At 41.3% G+C, this 25,000-nt stretch overlaps 1 protein-coding gene across 3 annotated transcripts in view; it reads right to left on the reverse strand.

The window, feature by feature from the left end:
• The window catches only part of EXTL2 (exostosin like glycosyltransferase 2), a 140,264-nt gene that overhangs the window by 100,199 nt on the left and 15,065 nt on the right, over positions 1-25,000 (reverse strand). The window lies entirely within an intron of this gene.

Below are 25,000 nucleotides of genomic sequence, written 5' to 3' on the forward strand. Positions count from 1 at the left end.
TGCCATTGGATTTATATTTTCAAATTTTGATATAAATGTGTTTTAGTGGGGGCATGTTTTCTAGGTAAAAGTGATAATCATATTAGGATCCTTATACCACTGAAGAGATACTTGCTCTTCCTATTTTAATTCATATATTTGTATGAGTTAACAAAAAAAATAGCTTTAGCAATATTCCTTGGAGATGTGATACTGGACTTCAAATGTCTATATGAGCAGAACTAAATTTCTTGACTATCACAATTGTTGAGTAAAGTGCTTTTTCTCAGGCTAAAGAAAAATCTGAAAGCAGCAATGCTACTGCATAACACCTACAAGTAAATTAAAAAAAGAAATTTGTTCTTTTAACCTTTGTGCCTACATTCAAATTATGACTACTAGAACTGCCCCTTACTTCTTAATCCTTTAGGGGTATTTTGACTAGTTCCATTCCATTCTATGTGTTTTATGGGACTATTAACTAGGATTCTTTTTCAAAAACAGATACTCGATTTAGTATTTACATATTTTTCAGTATTAGCATGAAATCTTCTAGTAGAGAAGATTTTCTCTTTAAAAGATCATATTGAAATAATATAACCAATTATATCTGGCAAATGGTACCTCTTAGATGCAAACAATTGATTAAATACTTTCTGTTTAGATGTTCTTTTTTTTTTAAGATTTATTTATTTATATAAGCACTGGGTACAGTCAGAAGCACAGGAGGGTGAGAGAATTCACCAGAGCCAGAGCGGGGAGCAGAACAGGGAGACTGATGAAGTGCACTGCTGAGGGGAGCAGCGGGGCGGCAGGAGAGGTCTGTCACACCATGTGGGACACTTGCCGGTGGCTGGGGATTAAACCGGCACTGCATAGGCTGCGGGCAGCTTCACAGCCCAGCGCTCAACTTCTGTGCCACCAGGGAGGCCCTAGGTGTTCTTTATTGTCATGAACATCTTGATAATCTCAGAGAATGTGAGCAACTGGTAAACCAAGGCGACCCATTCACTGTCTTCCTCACCATTTCCACTTCAAATGTTTAAAGTTTATTTTTGAAAATTTCCTTTGCCTTCTCTGCCTCTCTTTCCAGATAATATGTGTATGAGCATAGGATATAGAAGGTGGAGGGTAGAAAGATAATTCTAAGTCACCCAAACATTTATTCATTCAGGAGACAAAATTTGTTTTCTGTCTACACTATGACAAGAGTAGTGCTAGGCACTGGAGATACAAAGATAAATAAAAGTTTCCCTCTTCAAAAAGCTCATAGTCAAGTACAGGTAACAAAGACGCTAGTTAGTTATTGTGGAAAAGGTGAAAAATCCTTTGATAGAAGCTATACCTGGATGTAATGGAATCATGGTTTAATGGGCACCTAGTTCTTAAGGATGAGGGGAGTGTGGTTTGGTAAAGTGATGCATGAAGGAAGTGGTAGGACTTGGAAGAAGGGAGAGAATGAATGTTGAGTGAAGGAAGTTGCAGACAGATGAAATAGGACCTATGATGCAGTGGACGCAGAAGACAGGGTAGAATGTTTGGGAATCAGAAGTGGTCGCTTTATTTGGAGCAGCAGGGTTTTGTGGGATTATGGAAACTAGAGAGTTAGGAAGGGGCTGCTCAGGAAGAGCTTTGCTAAAGACTTTAACTTCATTTCTTTCTCTATGGCTACCTTGTTATCTCCATATGGGGTCGTGATCTGGGCTTCCAATAGATCACTATTGGGAATGTTACCAGGACAGCATATTTAGCCAAAGGAGCAAGGAGAAAAGCCAATAATGGAAGGAAAGAAAGAAGAACTGATATTTAGAGCAGTGATTCAGAGTATGAAATCGGCCTACGTATTCATCTCAGCTCTATCATTTATAAGCTGAGTCACCTTGGGGAGGTTATTTAGCCTCTCTTTACCCCAGTATCATTATCTATAAGATGGAGATTAAAAACAATCCCTATCTCAATAGCTTTTTTTTTTAGAGTATCAAGCAATTTGTTTGTAAAGCTATTCCAACATGCCTTCTTAGCTAACAGATTAATATATCTGTTTATAAATAAAATATCAAATGCCTACTTTGACCCTGGATTTTCATAGATTTCACTTCATTTTGATCTTTACTGTAGCTCTGTGAGTCACTATTATTCACTGATTTTCACATATTAAAAAATTTAAAAAAACAGGTTAAGAGGGAGTTGGTAAATGCCTGAGGAACACAGGGAGAGACTCTGAATCAGAGCCCTTGCTGTCCACCTGGGGAAAGGGACAGGTAAGTGCTCCTTCAAGCAGAGTGGCGGTGGTCTATGCTAGAGACAAGCAGTTCCACAGAAGTCAGCCCAGAATTTGACACGACCTGTTTTAAGCTGGCTCCCATGCGGTAGGGAGGGAGACTTGAGGGTTGTGAATTGGATTCTCACTCCCAGTGGTCCTGAGGGCAGTCCTCACCTAGGAGGGTTGGATCCTTAGCTCAGAGAAGACACACGTGTGTGCAACCTCCTCTGAGAGAAATGTGTTACCAACAAAAGAATGAAGCTTCTTTCAAGAAATGCCAGGGGAGACCTGAGAAGTTACTAGTTACTGAATCAGTCTTGCAGTTAGAGGTTATTACTTTCTTTACATATTTTCCAAGCCTATGCTTAATTAGCAGTATAAGGCAGGAGTTAAGAGTGTGGATTCAGACCAACTGAACTCTAATTCCCAATTATGATGTTTAATGCTACTATTAGCATCTAATACTTGCTGACTATGTGAACACACACTAGATATTGGGGTAGGTACTTCATGTAAACTATCTCCTTTACTCATCACTGCAATTTGAAGAGTTACTACTATCACTTTTGTTTTGCAGCTAAGGACACTAAGGCTCAGCTAATTTAAGTCATTTCTTCAAGGTCAAACACCATGGTAGCTTAAAACAAGGCTTTAGAGTCTGAAGATGAGTCCTGAAATACTTTACAGATGCTATGAGCAAAGACAAGTTACTGAATCTCTCTGAGCTTGAGTGTCCTCATCTATAAAAACTAGAAATAATGACCTAATTCAGAGGGTTGATATGACACTCAATGAAAGAGACTGTATGTGTCTAACACAGTGTCTGGTATACAGTAGGTATTGCAAGTAGAGGTAATCTGCTGCCTGTCCAGCCTCAGAGTCTGAAGCACTCATTTGTCTGCTTGCTCAGATCAGTGCCCTACAAGCCTGCTTCATCTTCCTTACCACCTTCATCAAATCCTCCATGAGCTGCCATTGGGAGCATAGTTGGGAAGACAAGACACATCCTAAGAATTAAATTCATGGGGACTGATACATGCGCTAAAGAAATTCAGAGGGGGATTGCACCATTTTGGGCTAGTGGACTGAGACTACATCATAGAAAATAACGCTAAAGAAATCCTGCACAGTGAAAGAAACCAACACTGAAACAAAAAGATGCTCTACTGAGCAGGAGAAAATATTTGCCCATTAATGGGCTGATATCAAGGATCTAGTAAGAACTTAATACAACTCAACAAAAAGGAAATATGGGCAGAAAATGTGGGCAGAATAGCTAAATAGGCATTTCTCCAAAGAAGACATACAGATAGTCAATAGGTACATGAAAAACAAACAAACAAACAAACAAACAAACAGAAAAAACACACTCATCATCACTTATCATCAAGGAAATGCAAATCAAAACCACAGTAAGATACCAGCTCACACCTGTGAGGGTGGCCCATCTCCAAAAGACTAGAAACAGCAAGTGCTGGTGAGGCTGTGGAGAAAAAGGAACCCTTGTATTCTGTTGGTGGGAATGTAGGCTGGTCCAGCACCCAAGGGAGGCAGTGTGCGGGTTTCTTTAAAAGATTAAAATGGATCTGTCACACAGCAATTCTGCTCCTAGCTATTTACTCAAAGAATTAAAAAACCCTCTAATTCAAAGGGGGAACCTGCACTCCCATGCCTGTTGCAGCACTAGTCTCAATAGCGATGCTATGAACAACCAAAGCCTAAATATAGATAAGTGGATCAGGAAGATGCAGTATATGTACATAATTGAATACTCAGTTCTCACAAATGACCAACCCTTGCCCTCTGTGGCAACATGGATGGAGCTGGAGGGGATTGTGATAACAAAATAAGTCAAAAGGAGAAAGACAAATACGGAAGTTATCACTTATATGTGGACTATAGAGAAACAAAAGGGTCAGATAAGGGCAAAGTGAGAATGAACCTAGAAATCTGACTATAGAATGGAGGCATGGGGTGGGGGGAATTAAGTAGGGAGGGGACACAATGGACTATGGGGTCGGCTCTAGGTGTTTTGGTGCAGTATGGCAGTAACACCTGAGGGGGAGATCCTATACTTCTAAAGCACAGACATTGATGTAAACCAGTGTAACCCAATGGAAATTAAAGGCAATATTAATAACCGTTGTTGTATGGCCGTTCTCATTTTCCAGGCATAGTATGTACGCCCATTTCACATGTGAATAAGCCAAGGTGCAGATCTGCAGAATAAAGTCCCAAAGCTTATGAGCAAAAGAAAGAAAGAGAAAGAAAGCACTAAGATTTAAATCTGTGTATACAATTATATAATTTCTGGATCTCAGTGCTCCTGAGCTGTGCCTTGAACAATATAATGCAATGAAAATAACAGCAGCCACAGGAGCAGTGACTACTGTTTTTCAGTAACTGCTGTGTGTTAGGTCATTGACTTTGGTGGTAATCTGGGAATATCAGTTGAGCAAGGTTAGGACTCATGCGCTGAGCATGTGGAAATAAAACCTTAGAATTTGTCATTTAACAAATTATGAAGAAAATTGCCTAAGGGCTTATAATTATTAAGTATCAAGTCTGGCAATCAAACTAGATCGAATGGACTCTGGAAGTCAGCGCTCTTTCTGTTTGCTCTGCTTGTCTGAAGGATACGACTACAAATGAAGGAGACCAGTCTGGGTAGCTACGGAGACTTTGCCTGGCTTTGCATGGACCGACCAGTAGGGAAACAGTTTGACTGGAGGATGTGTGTGTGTGTGTGTGTGTGTGTGTGTGTGTGTGTTCATGCTCCTGTGTTCACCCACAAGTGCAAATGCATGTGTGTATAGAAGGGAAGAAGAAAGATAAAACTTGGGAGATGCTGTTGGTATTTAAAATGACTCAATTTGCATTTGAAGTTGAAATCTTCCTGCAATCTAAGGCACATCAGGCATCAGCGAGGAGTTATTTTCACAAGGATTTTCTAAGTCACTATGATTCTATGACATCATCTGCCAACTCTCCTGGGCTAATTCCAAACTCTTTAAGGTTGTTCCCTTGCCACTTCCTCCTTTTTGTTTTTAATTGGATCTGAAAGTAACATTACCAGATTTAACAAATAAAAACACAGGACACCCTCAAAATAAGAATGCCCAAAACATAGTAAATACTTTTTTTAGTATAAGCATGTTCCACTCAATGCACACATGAGGCCTGTAGAAAGGCACATTCCTGGCCACAGAGCCTCGCCTTAAGCGAGGACCTCGGCCTGGTGACAGCGTAATCAGCTGCACTTACCTTACTCATAGTGGGTTCTCCCACAAATGGTACTATCGCCTTTGTCCTGTGCTTGGTCACCCAGAAGATGTCCAGGCAGCCAGCTTTACCTCCTCTAAGCTCATAATTCCATACCGGATGACCAATGAAAGAAAGGGAGACAGAATAAACAACAGCATGATGATGTCATGCCAACACTTGTTGGTAGACCTGCTGCTGGTAACACAGCTTGGCGTGTGTTCATTAGGCCTTGCTAGCTGCCAGGAGGCCTTGCAAATAAGGCATCATCGATACATCCACTAGGCCTACTTTTGAAACCTGCGTTGGCTTGCTAGCCATGCCCACCTCCATCCGAACAGGACAGGCCACCTTTGATGAGGGCGTGCTGCCAGCACAGCAGATGGCTGTGAACCTTGGCATGCCAGGTAGCCATTAGGTTCATCAGTGCGAGCAACAGGGGGAAAGATTCTATCTGTAAATGTGAAACCAACAGCCCTTGCAGGGCAGCGGGCAGACGCCCCTCCTGGCCCAGGTGGCTGACCTTTCGTTCCCAGCTAGGGTCTGACAGAGCTGCAAGTGCAGGGCACAGCATGCAGGAATGACCTCGGGAAAGACTGAGACAGAGGGGAAGGGTCTGCGGAAATGGTCAAAAAGCTTCATTGCTACTTGGTTAGAGGACTAGGGGGGCCAGGGCTGCTTGTGGGTGACAGATAGTGGTTTCACCAGGAGCTCACTTTCTATTTCTGTTGAGTCATCCCCTGTAGAGAGGCAGCAGCTTTGCCAAAGGACAGGCTGTGTTCTAGTTACTTACACTGGAGGTCACAGTTTCCTCCTCCAACCTGACTTCTTTGGTATTTACTGGTCCAGCAGATATAGGTAAAAGGGAAGCAGTTTTCTTTAAATTGATGGCAAAGATGGAAGAAGGCAGCAGAGAAAGGATAAAAATTTATTGGAAAGATTAGACACACATACATATATATCTCCAATTTGTTTTCTTCTAAGCTTTAATTTTTTTTCTGCTAAAAAATTCTTGATCGTTAGAAAAACTTTAATACGACTGTAAAGTACAAGAAAATGGGAGTTTAACCTATCTGCCTAAGAGAGAATTTCTGTTCATAATTTGTTGGATATTTGTGCAGATATTACCCCTCGAGAAACGAGTGTCTATTTTGAAGTCACAGTTTTCTTTTGATCAGACAATCTGGTTTTTTTTTTCCCTCTTTATTGAAACATTCTTATCAAGGTAGAAGTCAATAAAAATATCTGTATTTGGTGAGAAGTAACCTGTCGAGGTTGAATCTTTTGTTTGCTTCTAAATCAGTGGAATTGGTGGGCTCTTGTATTTCTAGGCTTAATGGTCACATTGTCAACTGCATGTCATTTGGTGTCAAATGATTTCTAATTTAGGAATTGATGTTGTGGTGTATGTGCTACTAAACTTTCTTTCCAAAATAATCTTCTCCGTTCCTTTCCCTGTGCTGGCTTCTTAAACCACTGATGTTCCCAGCTGACCTGCTGGACTGTGGCTTTTTTTTTTTAAAGATTTATTTATTTATGCATACAAAAGCTGGGGCACAGGCCAGAGGCAAGCTGGGTGAGAGGGTTCACCGGAGACAGAGTGGGTAACAGAACAGGCAGACTGACTGAAACACACTGCTGAGGGGAGCAGCAGGCGAGACAGGCGAGGTCTGCTGCGCCATGTGGGTAGCTTCCTGGCCAGCTGGGGATTGAACTTGTGCTGCAGAGGCTGCGAATTGCTTCATAGTGCAGTGCTTAACTCCTTGCACCACCAGGGAGGCCCTGGACTGTGGCTTTTGTGTGACCTCTGACTCATTTATTCAAATGTGTGCTGGTCTCAAGCACTTCACACTCTGCACAGCCTCATTTGAGCCCCAAATCATTAATTTTAATGCACCATCACCATCAGGTGATCCATGTCAGAAATCTGGTCTTCCTTGCTCTTTCTGTTCATAGTGTCCCTCCAATAAGTCACCAGGAACAGATATTTATTACCTAAGTATTTCTCAAATCATTATTTTCAAAGATATCTATATCGCCTAATTTCATTCCCTGCAAATAGGCAACTTTTTGCCTATTGCAAAAGGAGCCATCCTGCCAAATTGCAACTTCCGTAAAGATATTTTGCCACAGCTAATTGACAACACTGTCTTCCTACCCAGTTCTCTGGGACTGGCTTAGTCCAGGTTATAACTTTGAGATTCTGGAGAGATGGAGTGACTCTCTCCTCTGGGAAATTCTTCCAAAAAGCACTCCTTTAGCTGAGGTGGTTTTTTTTTTTTTTTTTTGCAGTCTGTGCTCCCTGAAAAGTGCCTGCAGCTGGGATAAAAGGTCACATAAATTGTTAGGTCTGTTATCACAGACAATGAAGCAAGAAGTAACTTGTGGAAAATGAGTAAGGAAGACTTCCTGGAGAGGAAAGTTTTGTCTCTGCTTGAAGATGAGCCTAGAGAGGATATAGAGATAGATCTAGATTTCAACTCAGAAAATAGTTCTACATCTGTTCTAATGACAAAACAAATGTGTGATTGAGGACCCAGAGTTTTACTCCATCTAGTAAGGCCAGCCTAGGGATTTAACTACATGCCCGAATTTACCTTGAAGAAACCTTAAACAGTTGTAGCATGCTCTGCTTTGGCCACCCTATGTCCTGATATGTCATCATCTCCAAGAAAAACTATGATGCAAGGTACACCAAGATCAGTGAATCCAGGTTACTTTGTGGCTTGAGATTATTGTTTAGATACCAGTTCAGAGCTGGGTAGGTGCTACTAAGCACAATAACTGTAGGTTTGGAAGAGATATTGTGTAGTCACTCTTTCCAGCAATAATCAATTACCTGTACTAATTGTCTTCTAAGGCAACACCTTCTCTAAATAGCAGCAGGCAATGGTGGTAGGGTGAATCTTCATTCCATTTAGGTGCTTATATTTTCTTTTTCCTATCTGAAAAATAGGTCATGGAAAAGGACATTGGTGTTTCCAAAGAAATGGGCAGTGTGGGGCCTCCCCTGGTGGCGCAGCGGTTGAGCGCTGGGCTGTGAGGCTGCCCGCAGCCTCTGCAGCGCCGGTTCATTCCCCGGCCAGCGGGGAGGGTCCCACAAATAAAAAAAAAAAAGAAATGGGCAGTGTGCAGATACGTTATCATGAAAACAGATTTTTGAGTCCAGAATCCCAATTATCCAATTCGCATCATCCTATAAGATTCTACATTTAGTTCTGAGTGGTGTTTGCCTCTTTAAAATCACGTGACCTGGAATGGTGGTCCTGGGATGGGATGGGGCATGGAGAGTCTTGCTTGAGGAAATTAAAACTTCCTGTGTTCAGGCCGTCATCAGCTGACAATCCTGAAGATAGCAGACAACTGATTAGCCTCCTGTTTGCATTTTTTATACCCTTTGGATTACTAGAGCTTAACAGTATCTTCATGGGGGTGAGTGCCAGCCCACCTCTGGACATACTTATTATCACAGTCATCTGAAGCAGTGGGATGCAAAAGCTGAAAGATGGTGTTCCTTTTGAGGAAAAAGAATCAGTGTTTAGCACTCAAGTTGCTGCTATAATTTACAAACTAGGAGGCCATTAGTTTCTTTGGTATTTAGTTTTAAATGGTCACTGGACTGAGGCCAGATTGCAGCTTATTATCTTTGTGTTTGTTATTAAGTAGACATAGAGTTGGCGCTCTCTAAACTTTTGGAGAATGGGTGGTGGAAATCAGGCATGTTCTTACAAGGTGAAGCAGTGAAATGGGTTTACAGTCAGCACCAACATGGAAATCATTCATGAATAAGTCAACTTGATCACCTCTCTCATGAAGAAGATACAAGTTAGTTTGAAACAACTTCTCATTTAAAATTAAAAGGCTAACTGGGATAGAATCAAATTAGTTTAGGTTGACCCTATAACAAGTTTCCACCAAGGATCTCTCTGTGAGATCAGACAGGACAAAATACCTTGGGCTAGTCATGTTATAGAGCAACCCTGATATTAAACGGGTTCCTGGCTGTGGGTCCTCACCCGCGCGCTTTAAAGGGACTTATGAATACTCTACTACAGACACACACAAAAGGGTTAATAAAAGGTTTATTTACAAGAGAAAAAGAAATAAGGAAAATGTACAACTCAGGGAGAAAATAGGGAAATAAAGTCTTTAATGCGTCCTACCCGATCCGCCGACCTGGAAACCCAAAGTCACTCTCAGAACTGGCCTGACACTGCGAGCTGGCAGGGAGCCAAAATGGGGGATCCCCAAAGCCCACGTGTCTGCCTTTTGTATACACCTGGCTGCTTAACCCCACCCTCAGGTCCCAGCCACCTTCCCTTTGGTGGTGATGGGATTTGGAGTTCCCAGTGTCTTTGGCTTTGACCTGGGGTGGGGGTGGAGTCCACAAAGCCTATATGGAATTTGCTTTGGGACATCCTTTTCCCCCTAACAGTCAGAGGTCCTTATATAGCGAGTGTTCCTATGGTGGCTTTAAAGAGGGAAGGGTGGAGGGGGGGGTTTGGAGACCATGAACTGTGCAAAGCCATCGTCAGTATTTGCAATCTTAAATCTTACAGTATCTTCTTAAAGGCAGAAATACAAATTTCACTGTTTTTTCTTCTCAATTGAATAGCTTTTCTATTTAATGGATTAATTTTTATTTATTAATCCCCTAAGTAAACACCTTATTATTCTCTTTTCTCCTCTCAGTAAGGTAAGTGCTGATATACAAAGAATTTCTTCTTGCTTTTGACAGAAAGTCGGAGGACTGACGAGTCCTAGCTTCAAAAGGAAGTAGAGATCAAGCTCTTGCATGGAGCAGGAAAACAGGAAAATTCCAATACATCTCCGAGTAATAGAGATGTGGGATGCAGCTTTCATTTCACATGTGGGCAGGTAAAGTGATTGCAGGGAAACAGCAAATTTGCCAGCGCTGCCGGAGTTAAGCAGAGCGAAGCCAGCTCATCCATCCTAGTGTATCTTTTCCTTTGTTCTTTCAGATCAAAACTGCCTTTTTCTTAAGCCGTGGTATTTCAGGTGGTAAAACGCAAAATGGATTTTTGAAAGCAAAATGTTTATTTGGTTTATCACTTGTTTTTGTCCTTGAACTTTCTTGCCAGATCAGAGGGTGAATACACACAAATCACCAGGTGGATTTTGGGCTTGGAAACTGTAGGAAAGACCGTTAGTTGTCCTTTTTTGTCACGATCAGTCATTGCAGTCAGTGCCCACTAGTATTTTATTAAAAGTGTAATTTCTAAGACAAGACTTTTCTTTAGTATTTGTCTCATAGTTCAAAGAATCCAGGGTAATAGTCAGTGACCCATTTGCAATAGGACTGTAAGAATGCCCCCTCCCCCCTTTTAAAGGCTTTGTTGTCAAGAGCCTGGTTATTTAACATACAATAACAATGCCACACCCATCACTGTTTTCCTGTAGAGCTGACGCACAGCAATGTTTATAGGAGAATGCACAGCCATTCTGGAGGCTCAATCTAAGAGGCGACTATAATGATGCTTTCTGGGGTTGCTTCTGGCTTGCTGCTTTTAAAAATGTGTATGTATTTTTTATAAAGAAATGGTGTGTGCTAAAGTTTTTTCCTAAAGAATAACCAGCTATTTCCTTCTATCATGATTACAGAGAAAAACTGGAATGGGTTTGAGTTTTAGGCAGAAAAAATTTGGTTGGTGGCAATGAAGAAATCCCCAGTGAAGTTTATCACATCCTGGAATGAATGATGGTGCATGTGCATGTGTGTGTATACACATGCTTGTGCATTTGTGTGTGTGTGTATGCACACACTGGTGAATTTCCTTTAGAGAAAAAAATTTTAAGAAATCGCTAAATTCCTTTTCTGGGGTGGTGTAAACCCGATCTCGATAGTGGGTAAGGAGAGCATGGATGACTGTGCAGGCCACCTACATCTTCCTGAGACCATGTCTGTTCATTTCATTCCGGAAATCTGAGCCCCTCGGCGTCTGGTCCATCTGCCGGCTGTGGAGGGAGAGCCTGCTGGTCACCTCCGCTCCTCTCTGTGAGCAGTTTCTCATCCTGTGGACACCCACCCTCGCAGACAGCTCATCACTCTAGCGCTCCCTGTCCCTGATATCTCAAGGGACGATGAGCTTCCTGTTGCCAGTGTGTTGCTGCTTAAAGATTTTCCAGGATTTAAGTGTAATCCCCAAGGTGGTGTTAAACACACAGTATTAAGTGCAGTACTGGAGGGAGGCAGTGGGATTTAAGTTTCCTCTGAGACGATCACTTTTATTAAAGGGGCTCTTTCACCCACAGAAAGAAAGAAGAGAGACAGTAAAGAAACAACTGTGGTTGAGTAAGAGTTACTGTGCAGTCTGCTGGCCAAGAATAGTTATAGAAATATTGGGAAATAATTCTGGGCACAAGGGGAGCGGGCCAAATAATTAAAAGTTCAGGTTTATGATGGCACATTTAATGTGGTCCTTTGGGGCCCCTTTTTGCTAGAACTCCTGGATTGCATTCTGTACCTGATATGTCATTTCAGACCATGGAAAAGCTAATGTACAGAGTAAAATATCCTGATATAGCAGCAGGTGTTATAACAAGGAATACTCTCTAGTGACACCCGTGACATGACGTGGGACAGGTGGAGTCTCCAGATGCCCAGCATGGGGGCACTAAGCCTCCATTGGTCCCCATGAAGCAGCTATATTCACCCACTCAATCCCCACACCTCTTATTGGTTGGAGTGATTCTGGAGCTGGGATGAGAAAATAAATATAGAGACAGACAAAGTTAATATTCTTTGATATTGAAGGACAAAGATATGACTAGGCGTGACATTAGCTCATCAACAGACCCCGGAAAAGCAGGACTAGTTGCTGTGTTCTTTGAAACTGAGATGAAGTAAAAGTTTCGTCACATGAGAAGCGGTTAATAGTAAGAATTAAGTTCACATCTTAAAAGGCTAACATTGAAATGATTTTTTTAATTAAAAGGTTATTTTACCCAATACCTCTCTGTGTGGGTTTTACCACCAATAAGGAGCAATTGTCCAGACCCAGCTCAGTTCAGTTCTGACGCCGTCACCCTGGAGACAGCAACAGATTCCATAGGTTAAGGATCCAAAAAGATAAACCTCATCCACCTCCAATTCAGGTGCCAGTCAGGTGCCCACATTGTTACCTGTATATCTGACCTCTGGCAATACATCAGAGGTTTCTATGATGCCCTCCTTGGGTTCGATTTAATTTGCTAGAGCTGCTCTTAGAACCCAGGAAATCCATTTATTCACTAGATCGCTGGTTTATTATAAAGAAATATGTATAACTCAGAAACAGCCAGATGGAAGAGATCCACAGGACAAGCTGTGGGGAAAGAGCATGGAATGCCCATGCCCTCTCCCTGTGCACTGCTCTTCTGGAATTGACAAGAGCTCAGCTCTTTGAACGCTGTCCTTTTGGGTTTTCATGGTGGCCCCATTACACTAGCACAGTTCATTAGATCATGGATCATCCTCAACTGGTCCAACCTCCAGCCCCTCTCCTTCCGTGGGGTAAGAGGAAGCAAATGTAGTTACTGAAAATTTCAACCTCTGAGAACTGATAAATTTTTTTGCAAGCAGCCTCCACTCTTAGGTGTAGCCTAAAAGTCATCTCATTAACATAACAAAAGACTCCTTTGTTACTCTCATCACTTAGGAAATTCTAAGTTTTAGGAGCTCTGTGCCAGAAATGGGGGAGGGGGAAGACCAAGCATATATATTTCCCCCCAGTTTTATTGGGATATAATTGACAAATATTGCTGTATAAGTTTAAGGTATACACCATAGTGGTTTTATAATGCTTATAAGTCACTTTATCACAGAGGTAAAGATAAATTTTTGGATGGCGGTTTCATGAAAGCTCGTTGAAGAACATGTTGATTTATTTTTTTAGAACATGTTGATTTTTATGCAGATTATTCATCAGTGAGCACTGAGGTCAGGGAGGATAGACTTGGTCTTTCTGAATTATAGTAGTCACCATAACTATGAAAATTTTAATATCTCCCTTAAAACAGAATGGTTTTTTCTTTGTTTAGCAAAACTCATCCCAGTTTGCCTTTTGAAACTCTTTGACTCTCCTTGTTTCCTGCCTTATTGTCCCACTTTCTTCTTTTGCAGCAACCTTCTCAGGTACAAACCTCTATAAGGGCAGCAATACTGCAAGACTGTCAGTTTCACGCTGTGCTCTCTCCCTGGCTTGACTGTAGGGCGCCCCCTGCCGGCAGCTGTAAGTAGGTTCTTAAGAAAAAGCCAGTATTGACTACATTTTGAAAGGTCTAAAATTCTCTTTTAAGATTCAGTTGTTGTTTTTTTTTTTTTTACAGCTATTTTGTTTCTAAATTAGCACTTATCTTTTCCGTTAAATGAAATTATCACCTTGACATTTTGTCCTTATTCTGATTACCAAACAAATTAAACCTCCATGATTTATTTATTTAGCATTCCTGCACAATTCCTAACGGGACCTCAAGTTGTCCCTCTCTCCCCAGTATCCTTTCAAAATGCCCCTTAAAAATGCAGGTGAAGTTATGTCACTGCTTCTTTCAAACTTCAGGGGGGTCTCCATTATCAGTAAAGTCAGTCTTTTTAGCCCAGCACCCCTGGCCCCCCTGGGTCTCCCAGGCTTCACCCCTCACTTACCAACACATTTTCTGACATCACTGTTCTAAGTGCCCCAGGTCACCCAGGTCCCTTTCTGCTCTCTTGCCTTGATTCTTCCCTTATTGTGTGCCTGGTCTCTCCTCTTCCACCTTCCCTTATAACTGAGTGCAGATGTCATCTCAACTGTCCCCAGAGGGTGCTTACATATTTACCATTTACTTTTAAAATGCCCTTTGTGTCTCCGACAGACTAAGCCATTGGGATCTTGAAATCCTTAGCCCAGTGCCTGGCACCGAGCTCATGAACAACATATGGGCTGCTTGCTGTCCTTCGTCTCTGCCCCTGCCATACTGTCCAAAGGTGTGGGATCAGGGCTTCCAAATACTGCAAAGAAGAGGTTAAAAATATTAGGTTGAAAACAGACTGAATACCCTCCTATTTTATTTCCCCTCAAGAGTGAAGGTGAAACAGATGGGAATGTCTGTATTTAAAGTATGTTTCCATAAATTATTCTGCATAAAAGACACCTAGGAGCCCACTCAGTCATGAGAACTCAGGCCATTCAGCCTTTGTTTTCATTGATTTTTCAGTTATCTTGTCACAGCCGGGCACAAAATAATGCTAATTGGATGAGACTTATCTGAGGACACCTTATTAAGAGACTAAAAACGTATCTGGGAAGGTATAAAGGCATTGCAGAAGCCTTAGGAAAGGAGATAAAAAGTATTATATGTTTGTCAGAAGAAATAGTTGAACTAGTCCTTAAGCACCTGGTAAGAAAATATAGGGCACTATTTATCTTCCAAGATGGCACAATGTCTTAAATCTGCCTCCCACCATCAATATTCATGTAACCCTTTCAGTCAGTCGGTGTTGACTGCTGCAGGTGCCAAGCACACTGCCAGGGACTGGGCACAGCACCACTGTGGGGGTGGACGTGTGACATTTATATGATAGTCTAGTGAGTTCAGTGCCTCAGAGGGGACCTGCTCAGAGCTATAGTCGAGTGGATCTGAGAAGGCTGTGCAGGTCCATTTGACTTGTGCCTTAAAGGATGAGTAAGTGTTCACTGAGTCCCTCTGGAAGTCTTTTTCAGAAGGGTGTGACTGATGCAATGGCACAGGGGAAAGAAACCCATGGTGCTATTGAGCAACCGCATGAGGATTTACCTTGTTACCTCACTTTACAGATCATACACTTAGGGATCAGCTCCCTTTCATTGGGAAATTGCTTGGGTGGAGTTTGTGAAGCTAAGTGTAGCTACCCTCTACATCTTTGGAAGCAGCTGACCCGCTTTGCCCAGCTTCTCTTACAGGGATTTTCCACTCCTAATCCAGATTAGGACTTTTGGGGGCATTCTTGTAAGTGGAAAGACAGATAACACTTGGAACTCCACTACCATATGACCCAGCAATTCCACTCTTAGGGATCTACCCAAAGGGCACAAACACATTGATTCAAAAGACCATCTGTACCCCTATGTTTATTGTAGCACTATTTACAATAGGTAAAACCTGAAAACAACCCAAATGTCCAAAAAATAGATGACTGGATCAGGAAGATGTGGTATATATATATATATATATATATATATATATATATATGCAATAGAATATTATTCAGCAATAAAAAAAGATAAACTCATGCCATTCGCAGCAATGTGGATGGAGCTAGGAGGAATTATGCTCAGTGAAATAAGTCAGAAGAAAAAAGAAAAATATCAGATGGTTTCACTTATAGCAGGAATATAGGGCAACCAAATAAGACATCAGTGTAAAAACAATAATAACAGTACAAAACACAACAAAGCCAAAACAGACAATTATAAACCAGAGACATCCTGCAGGGGAGGAGGTGGGAGAGGGATCAGAGGGAGAGAGGGAGGAGCACAGGGGACTGAGGTGAAGGTGCATGGGTGCAATGGCGAAGGAAACTCTATGGGGACTACACCTGATGGGGTGGGGGAAGCATATATTGTTTAAAAATGAGCAATGATGTAAATAAAAAATTAAAAAATAAATATGTAAATAAAAAAATAAAAAATTAAAAAAATGTGGGGCTTCAAATTGTGGGGCTGATTTACTCCTGGCAGATCCTTTCTTTTTTTTTCTTTTTATAAATTTTATTTTTATATTCCCCATACAATTGCAATCCCCTTATTTTGACCCCAATCCCTCCCCTCCCCTCCCCCCCATAGAGTGTCTCTGGTTCATAGTTGTTTGTTGATTTTGATTTTCACTTTCTTATAGTTATTCATTTTCCTGGTCCCTTATTTAAGTTTTCTAGATTCCTGCTATGAGTGAGACCATCCGGTATTTTTCTTTTTCTTTCTGGCTTATTTCGCTGAGCATGATCCCTTCCAGCTCCATCCATGTTGCTGCAAACTGCATGTGTTTATCTTTTTGAATGCTGAGTAATATTCCATAGTGTATATGTACCACATCTTCTTGATCCAGTCATCTATTTTTGGGCATTTGGGTTGTTTCCAAAGCTTAGCTATTGTAAATAGTGCCTGCCAGATCCTTTCTAATGCTCCTTAGCAAATGCAGTCACTGGCCATTTCCACGGGGGTGGCAAGGGAGGGGACACCACAGGTGAGGGGAAGGACGCTGCAGCTGTGACATGTGGCAGTTTGAGGTCCCTTCTGGCTCTGATCAAGGAGGCGCAATTGATTGCTTTAGTTCTGCAGATGTCCTCTTGTGGATCCACGGGGTTGGGGGGCGGTGGTGTTGGCCTGCAGAACTTTCGATTGGTGGTTGGGAATTTTCACTCTACTGTTCACTCGTAGTTTTGGCTATCTGCAGACCTTTTGAATAGGGTGAGTTGGCAAGAGAGAATTAGGATTTGTCACTGCAGTAGAGGATCAGGATTTTTTGCTGGAGGGGTCCAAACATTGCTAAGATAGAGAAATAAGAGAGAAAGGGGGCTGGACGCTAACAGGTTAATGTATTGTCTCATTGCTGTGCCTGGTTTTCTCTTTTCCCCTGGACACTGTTTTTCTGTGAACCGATCATGAGAAGCCGAAGGGGTCCTTTCTCTTCCTTTCACATTTGGATAAGACACATGTGTTATGACTGTGTGACATTGCTTCCTTTTATTAATATGCGTCCAGTAATCTGTCATCTGAATTAGTTTTGATTCATGGTTAAGCGGCCTAATACGTTTGATGAATTGCTCCTGACGTTTTCAGTGAGCCGGCTCCTCGTTGGGCTGGGCATGTGCTTGTTGGCTGAGACGATGACTTCTATACCCAGCTCATCCTGCAAATCTGGCCTAGTCCGTGAAGAGTGGGGAGTCCTGTTCTCAGCCCAGCAGGACCAGGGAGGACAGGGCTGCTACATTTGCTCTTGCAGGTCAGGGCCTGCGAACTCTAGGGGGAGCCACCCGCACACATGATGCAAACAGCACCCACTAGGGTTCACGAAAGAGCTTTTTTCTCTTAAAGTTCTCACACTCCCTTTCAAATCACATCTCCCCACATTTTTATTTTCTCTCGTCCATCTTCACCCATCCCCGAGGCCAGCTGAGGCTTTGCAGGCTTGTCCTGGCTGTCCACGTGATGCCCTGTTGTATTCGTCAGGACAGACTCAGTTATGCTGCGGTCTCCAGCACTTTCAGAATCTCCGAGGCTTAAATAAAAAGGTTTCTTTCCAGCTCAGTCTTCATGTGCCTTAAGAGGTTGGCAGTGGGCTCTGTTCCAAGTCTTCCCCAGAGGAGATATCCATTATTCCTAGAGGAAAAAGGACGGTGAGTCACACGGTGACTTTTAGAACTTCCCTTTCCATTTCTCTAGTCAACGTTCACACAGCCGCACTAACTTGAAAGGAGGTGAGGATGTGTAATCTGGCCACATGCCCCCAATAGGGGAGACCCAGAACATTGGGGAATGGCCCTAATGACTTCCACAGGTGTGGTGAAAAGAACAGTGAGATCTTGACCTTGAGTTCTGTCAAATACAGGTTCAAGTCCTGGTTCTGCTTCTTGTTATATGTCTAATACCTTAAAAGCAAACCACATTAGTTTTCTGAGCCCTGCTTTCCTCTCTACAGTATTCAGACAATAATAGTGTCTTCTTATGGGTGGTGGTAAACAGCGCCACCAATGTGGTAGGATTCCGGCATTTCTTCTCACTTCTCTCCCCTGCCTGGCTCTCCACTCCCAGGCCGTAGAGAGGCAGTACTTTGTGCTACTCTATTGTACAAGGGGAGAAACAACCCCTGTCTTCCAGCCAGCCAAGAAAGCCCTGGTGACATCTGCCAAAGCTCATGAAAATAGCTATTAGGAAAGTAAACTGTGCTTAGAAAAATATTAATTGGACTTTAAGCTCATTAGGAATTAAAAACAGCAACAAAAATGTTCACCTTTAGCATAAGGGAAAAAAAATCCTTGAGAGCCACAGTCTCCCCTAAAATGCACGGCTGCTGACCCTCCGTCAACGCCCAGAGGATTCTCGCTGCCTGGCTACAGAGGTTCAGGACAACGCAGCAGATGTGAGTGACTTCGGGATACCTTTCATGCTTGGCAGGCGTCCCCATTTTATTTATGATATCAAAGCTACAATGCTGTGTTCGCCTCTGTGGAAGACATAAAAGAGATTCAGAAGTCATCCAAATCATCTTGTAATTAATGTTACCACGCACGCCCAGGACATTAAAATGTTAACAGTGTTAGAATCGTGTGCTTTGGAATACCGAGTGAGGGCTTTATTAGAGAGAAATGCTCAGCAGATGTCATCCACCCTAATTGAGGACATCAGGGTGCCTGCTGCTTGTTCTTATCAGTGGTGCAGAGGGTTTTTTTTTTTTTAATTTATTCATTTTCTTTACTGCTAGAATCTGCTCTCATTATTAGACTATCTTGTCACTCATTTGCATTTCAAGTGCGGGCACTGGGAGGGGGTGGGTAGCTACTATCTGCCTTAGAAGAACACTTCAAGGGTTACTCTATCAAATAGCAGCACAGTAGCACACTGAATCTGACATCTGGGTTATCTTATTCCCAGATGCTCTGTGGTGTCATTAGCAGGATTAATCTTAGCTTTAATTTCATAATGATTCTTATTCTAATATATGTGAATGAACACAAAGTCTCTTGACTCATTATCACCAATTTACCCAAGATATGTAATCAGGCTCTTACATTCACCAACATTTATTTTTGCTAATACATCTAAAATTGTAGATTAAGCAAATACAGTTAGTTCCAGCTGAGTGAATGCCTACTGAGGTAGCACTGTAGTATTTATGTTTTAATTAAAGCACATTAATGGTGTTGTTTTTAAATACGTACTGACCAAAAATGAGTTCATGGGGAATAGTAAAGTCGTTGTTCGCACAGCGTCCAGCTGTAAAATTAGTCACAGCAGCATTACATTAGAAGCCATTACCCACTTCTTTTGCAAATTATTGAAATTCCCTCTGCTAATTATGTTTTTAACCTTTATAAATAAGATGGAGGTATGTAGCCTCAATTCCAAACAACTCTGCTCCCCTAAGGAAAGAGAAAGCAAGTCCTTAATGGTGAGTAGTTAACAAGCCTTGTTTTCATTCCCATTCAGGATTACCACGTCACCTCAAATATTGTCACTTTTAATTTATGATGCAGAGTAGGCAATAAGCCACTCCCCCCTCCCCTCTGACATGAAGTTCAGTAATCTACTCATTGGGGTGGGGAGGGGTGGCAGAGACAGGGATCCACCAGCAAATTCTAAGTCTGCCTTCACTTACTTCCACGCTGGACTAACTTTTTTTCATTTACCAGATGTTGTCACCCAGCAGCATGTAGTGCTTTATTATTGATGGATAAAATGTTCAAACATTTAAAGAAATGAAAGTCAGCTTTGCATTTTTAATTAATTAATTAAAAGTACTGTAAATGCCAGCTTGTTAATTGCTTTGCACCTGCAAGCCAGCACAGGTTTTATGCACTCTTTCTTTGAATATTAAATTTTTTTCTTGCATGTCTTTATAATGCTTGGGAAGTCTCTCCAGCAAACATATTAGTAAAGAGTAAATATTGAATCTTAGACAAAACTCATGGCTTCATCTTTCACTGTACCCAGAATAGGATTTAAAGGAGGATTTAGATTTCCAAGGCTTCTAATTAAGTAGTGATAATCAGGCTTTCTGCTGAGGGTCACTTCCTGGGAGTAATTTGAGTTATTAAAATGCATGTTTTTGTTTGTTCTGCTTTGCGAGCTAAAACTGATCCCTTTTAATATAGCAGCAAATATGCAAATTGGTGTTTCATTATATTGTGCAATTTATGGCAATCTTCTCTAATTTACTAAAAGGTCAGGAGCCTGACCTTGTCATTCAAATTTTTTTTCTGGCAAAGCTAAACTAATTATGTGGATTTTTTTTTTTTTTATGAAACTCTGAAAGTGTGCGGCGTGGTAAATAAAGAATGTGACAAATTTAACTTTCATTTAGCTCTGGTATTTATCAAGGTGGCCTTCAGTTTCATGTAGTGAAGAGTAAGGTGGTTGCAATGGATTGGATTTAGGTGACTTAGGGATCAGTGGGTTTTAAGATCTACCTAGAGAAAAGACAGCACTTATGAAAAAAAAAATTCTGCTTTAGAAGAGTGTGGTAACTGGAATAGCCAGACTTTACTAAAAAATAAGCATGTACATTAAATTATCCTTGGCAAGAGAATGTTAAAAAGAATGATTATAGGCTCAACAGCAAGTTTTCTGTGTAAAAGACAACAAATCTTTATATTAATTTTGTTCTTTATTGATGATATGTATGGTTTCTTAACTTTTTCCATTGCTTTGTAGTGTTTTCCACTCTGATTTGGAGAATTGCTATCTCAAATATTTTTAAGTTACGGGTAGCACATGTTGGTACTAATGAACTATTTACTTTAAATTTCAGTGGTTCTCTCCTATTAACCTACACTAGAATCACCTGGATTTCTTGATGAAATTAGATCCTAAGAACCCGCCTTTTCCCAAATTCTGATTCAGCAGTTTTGAATTTGGCTTCCAGTAATCTGCAATTTTACTCAGGCCTGTGGTTCATTCATTGAAAATAATCCAGAGGCATTTGACTTGCCTCCAGTCAATATGCCTATGTACCTAGTGACTTATTCATTTGTTACATATATGGTTGCCAGTTTTCTTCTTGCATGAATGAGTGAATAAATAAACGCTGAATATGTTTAATGAATGAATCACTATCCTTAAGGAACTGTTAGAAAAGCCATGCCCATGTTTAAATGGTTATAGGATAGTGCTAAAGGTATTATGAGTAAAGTTGTGAACAAAATGCTTTGAGGACATAAAGGAGGCAAAAATTAATTGTCTTTGGGGGACATTTAGCAAATGAGATTATATGTATGCTAGACTTAGAAGAATGAGTCTTTTTTTTTTTTTTTTGCTATGAAAAGCAGGTAGAAGAAAGACTTTGCTAGCCATGTAGGAGCTTGGACAAAGGTTCAGAGATAGGAACACACATGGTGGGTTCAGGGGAAAGTCAGCAGCATGATGGAAGCACAGTATAGTTTAACCATGGATTAGTAGTGAGAGTAATGCTCCAAAAATGTAATGCTCCTTTAACATATCCTAAGGTCTGATTTTGTGGGGCCTGAAATATCTCAATGATGAGCAATTGGGGTTTCATTCAGCGGCAGTGGGACTGACCTGATTATGTCTGTGTCTGGCAACAGTTTGGACAGACAAGATGAAAGGCAGGAAGATGTGTAAGGAGGCGATTCATAATCCCTGGAAAGATACTGAAGTCTTGAACTAAGATACTGTGATGGGAATGAAGACAGTAGACTTTGTACAAGAGACAAATACAATTTGGCAATAAGTTGGATTGAAGGTGGGATTAAGAGGAGGAGAGAAAGAAAGGAAATTTGATGCCCAAGTTTCTGATTGACTTAAAGGATGAAAGTGATGACAGTAACCAAGATAGGAAGTTCAGGAAGGGAACATGATTGGTGGGAATAAAGATTTTGGCTTAGAGGCAAGCTGTTCAAAGTGTGTTTGAGGACCAGAAGCACAGGCAGATCCAGGAAACTTTTGAGAAAGGCAGAACTTCACACCTCCAGCACGTATCTATTGAATCAGAATCTACATTTTGACACTATCCCCAGATGATGCACCTGCATGGGAAAATCTGAGAAGCATGGGTCAAAGAACATACAAAGTATGGTGTTGACACACTAGTGTTTTGAAGGGCTCCATGCCAAAGAGTGTTTTGTGGTTATATAAGTTTGGGGAAAGCATCATGTGATAACCAATATATAACTCTTGTTGAAACCTGGAATTCACATTAGCTTATTGAAGACTCAGGCACTTTTGTAATAATGAAATCTGTCTGACTTTGTTTAAACACATTTCCAAGGGGCCTCCCCGGTGGCGCAGTGGTTGAGCGCTGGGTTGCGAAGCTGCCCGCGGCCTCTGCGGCGCCGGTTCGATCCCCGGCTGCTCCCCGGCCACCGGAGGAGGGTCCCACATGGCGCGCAGACCTCTCCTGCCGCCCGCTGCTCCCCTCAGCAGTGTACCTCGGTCCTTCTGCCTGCTCTGCTCCCTGCTCTGGCTCTGGTGAATTCTCTCACCCTCCCGTGCTTCTGTGCTTCTGACTGTACCCAGTGCATGTATAAACAAAACAAACAAATAAAATAAATAAATAAATAAATAAATAAACACATTTCCAAGATGTGTTTTATTGACATGTAGTGGGTTGTGTCTCCTCAAACGTTATGTGTAAATTCTAGCCTCTAGTTCTTGTGAATGTGACCTTATTGGAATGTAATCAAGTCAAGAGGAGATCACACTGCATAGGGTGGACACTAAATCCAATGAATGGGTCTTCATAAGAGGGAGATAAGGAAAGATACAGAGAAGAACACTATGTACTAACAGAGGCAGAGATTAGAATAACACAACTACAAGTCCAGGAATGTCAAGGATTGCTGACAATCACTAGAAGCTAGAAAGAAGCAAGGGATGATACTTCCCTAGAGACTTCAAAGGCGGCAAAGTCTTGCTGACACCTTGATTTTGTATTTCTAGTTTCCAGATCTGCAGGAGAACAAATTTCTGTTGTTTTAAGCCATTCACTTTGTGGTAATTTGTTACCACAATCCTAGGAAATGAATACACATGGGAATCTTTGAAACAAACCGACCAACATAACAAACCAGCCAACTAACATTCTGAGAATCACTAGCTTAGAAAATAATAATTCAGAACACATATGGAATAAGAAGCTAGTAGTACTTGCAGGTGAAGATGCCAAAGAAGCTTTGGAAATTGTGTATAAGTTTCAGTAAAGAGGATCAGGATAGATGAGAATCATTTGCAACATTTAAAACAGACAGCACATAGTGTAAGTTTTGGGAATGAATGGAGTTGATCAGAGAGAGAATTTAAAGAAAAACCTTGGGAGGATATCTGTAGTTCAAGAAAAACTAAAAGAGAGTCAGAGAATGAGAATTTAGGAGAAGGAAAAAAAGAGACAGAAAAGAAAGTCATTAGATTTAGTTATTAGTTATTTTTTCTTTTAAAAGTGACCTTTGAGAGAGCAGTTTGAGCAGTTTGATGGTGGCGTAAAAGCAGTCTACAATGGGCAACGGAGTGAATGAGGAGGCCTTTAGTTAAAGAAGTCAAGCTAAGAGAATTTTAGTCACCCATTTCTCTTGACCTATTTAAACAAATATATAAATAATAAAACACAAATTAAAAAACTTCATTTTTGTTAACATACAAAGACTGAATACTCTCTGGCCAGTTCTGAGAAATTGAAACTAAAGCTGAGAAAGGAGAACCCCCTCATATTGTAGCAATGTTAGACTTCTCTGAAAGTGCCTGTATCATTCTTCAAGTATAAAGGATGTGGCCAGAGAAGTGGTGGTCATGTCCCTTTGCAGTCCCTTTGTCAGTCACAAAAGCATGGGAGAGTTGGAACTGAAAGAGGAACCACCTTTATTGTGTGAGTTCCACCTTTATTGACAGCAAAACATCGTGGCCTAGCTAAGAGGGACTACTGAGGAGAGGCTGGAGCAGAGAAGGTTCTGTGTTCACCATCTTAACTGAGTGTGAGAAAGAGAAATGTGTCTTCAAGGCTGAGGGCAAATTTAGTGGTAACATTTTAGAGGTAGTATAGTCCATTTGAAGAGCTAGGCCGCCTTTACTCAGAAATGTCTTCAAGCAGATGTTGATCTCCAATAGAATTGCCCCAAGGATTGTGAATAGCCATCAGAAAGGAACAAATAAGTGCAGATTTACAAGAATTAAAGCAGAAGGGGTAAGTAAAAGGCAGATAGCACACACAGAAGAAGAGGAATTATTTATGAATTTGACAAAGAATCTTTTTTTTTAAAAAAAGGTTTATTTATTTATTTATACAAGCACTGGGTACAGTCAGAAACGCGGGAGGGTGAGAGAATTCACCAGAGCCAGAGCGGGGAGCAGAGCAGGCAGAAGGACCAAAGTACACTGCTGAGGGGAGCAGCGGATGCAGCAGGAGAGGTCTGTGTACCATGTGGGACCCTCACTGGTGGCCGGGGATCGAACTGGCGCTGCAGAGGCTGCGGGCAGCCTCGGAGCCCAGTGCTCAACCGCTGCGCCACCAGGGGAGGCCCTGGCAAAGAATCTTAGAGAAATTATTGGTAGCACATCTCTAGGAAAAAAGAAAACTCAAAAAAAATGAAAAGGAGTTAAGACAATAGAAGAAAATGAAAAACAAATTGTTAGATGACATGACAGGGCAATAAAACTAATATAGAGATAAACGTCTCAATAAACCAAAACAATGACAACAACAAAACCGAACAAACCAATAACAAAAATTGAAAGCATAGGCAGGGGTACAATGATTAGGAAATCAATCAAAATAAAACAAAAAGAATGAAGTGATGAAAATGGCTAAGGAAAAGGT

The sequence above is a fragment of the Talpa occidentalis genome, unplaced genomic scaffold (genome assembly GCF_014898055.3).
Source record: "Talpa occidentalis isolate TD23 unplaced genomic scaffold, MPIMG_talOcc4v2.1 talOcc4.9, whole genome shotgun sequence".
Lineage (NCBI taxonomy): Eukaryota > Metazoa > Chordata > Mammalia > Eulipotyphla > Talpidae > Talpa > Talpa occidentalis.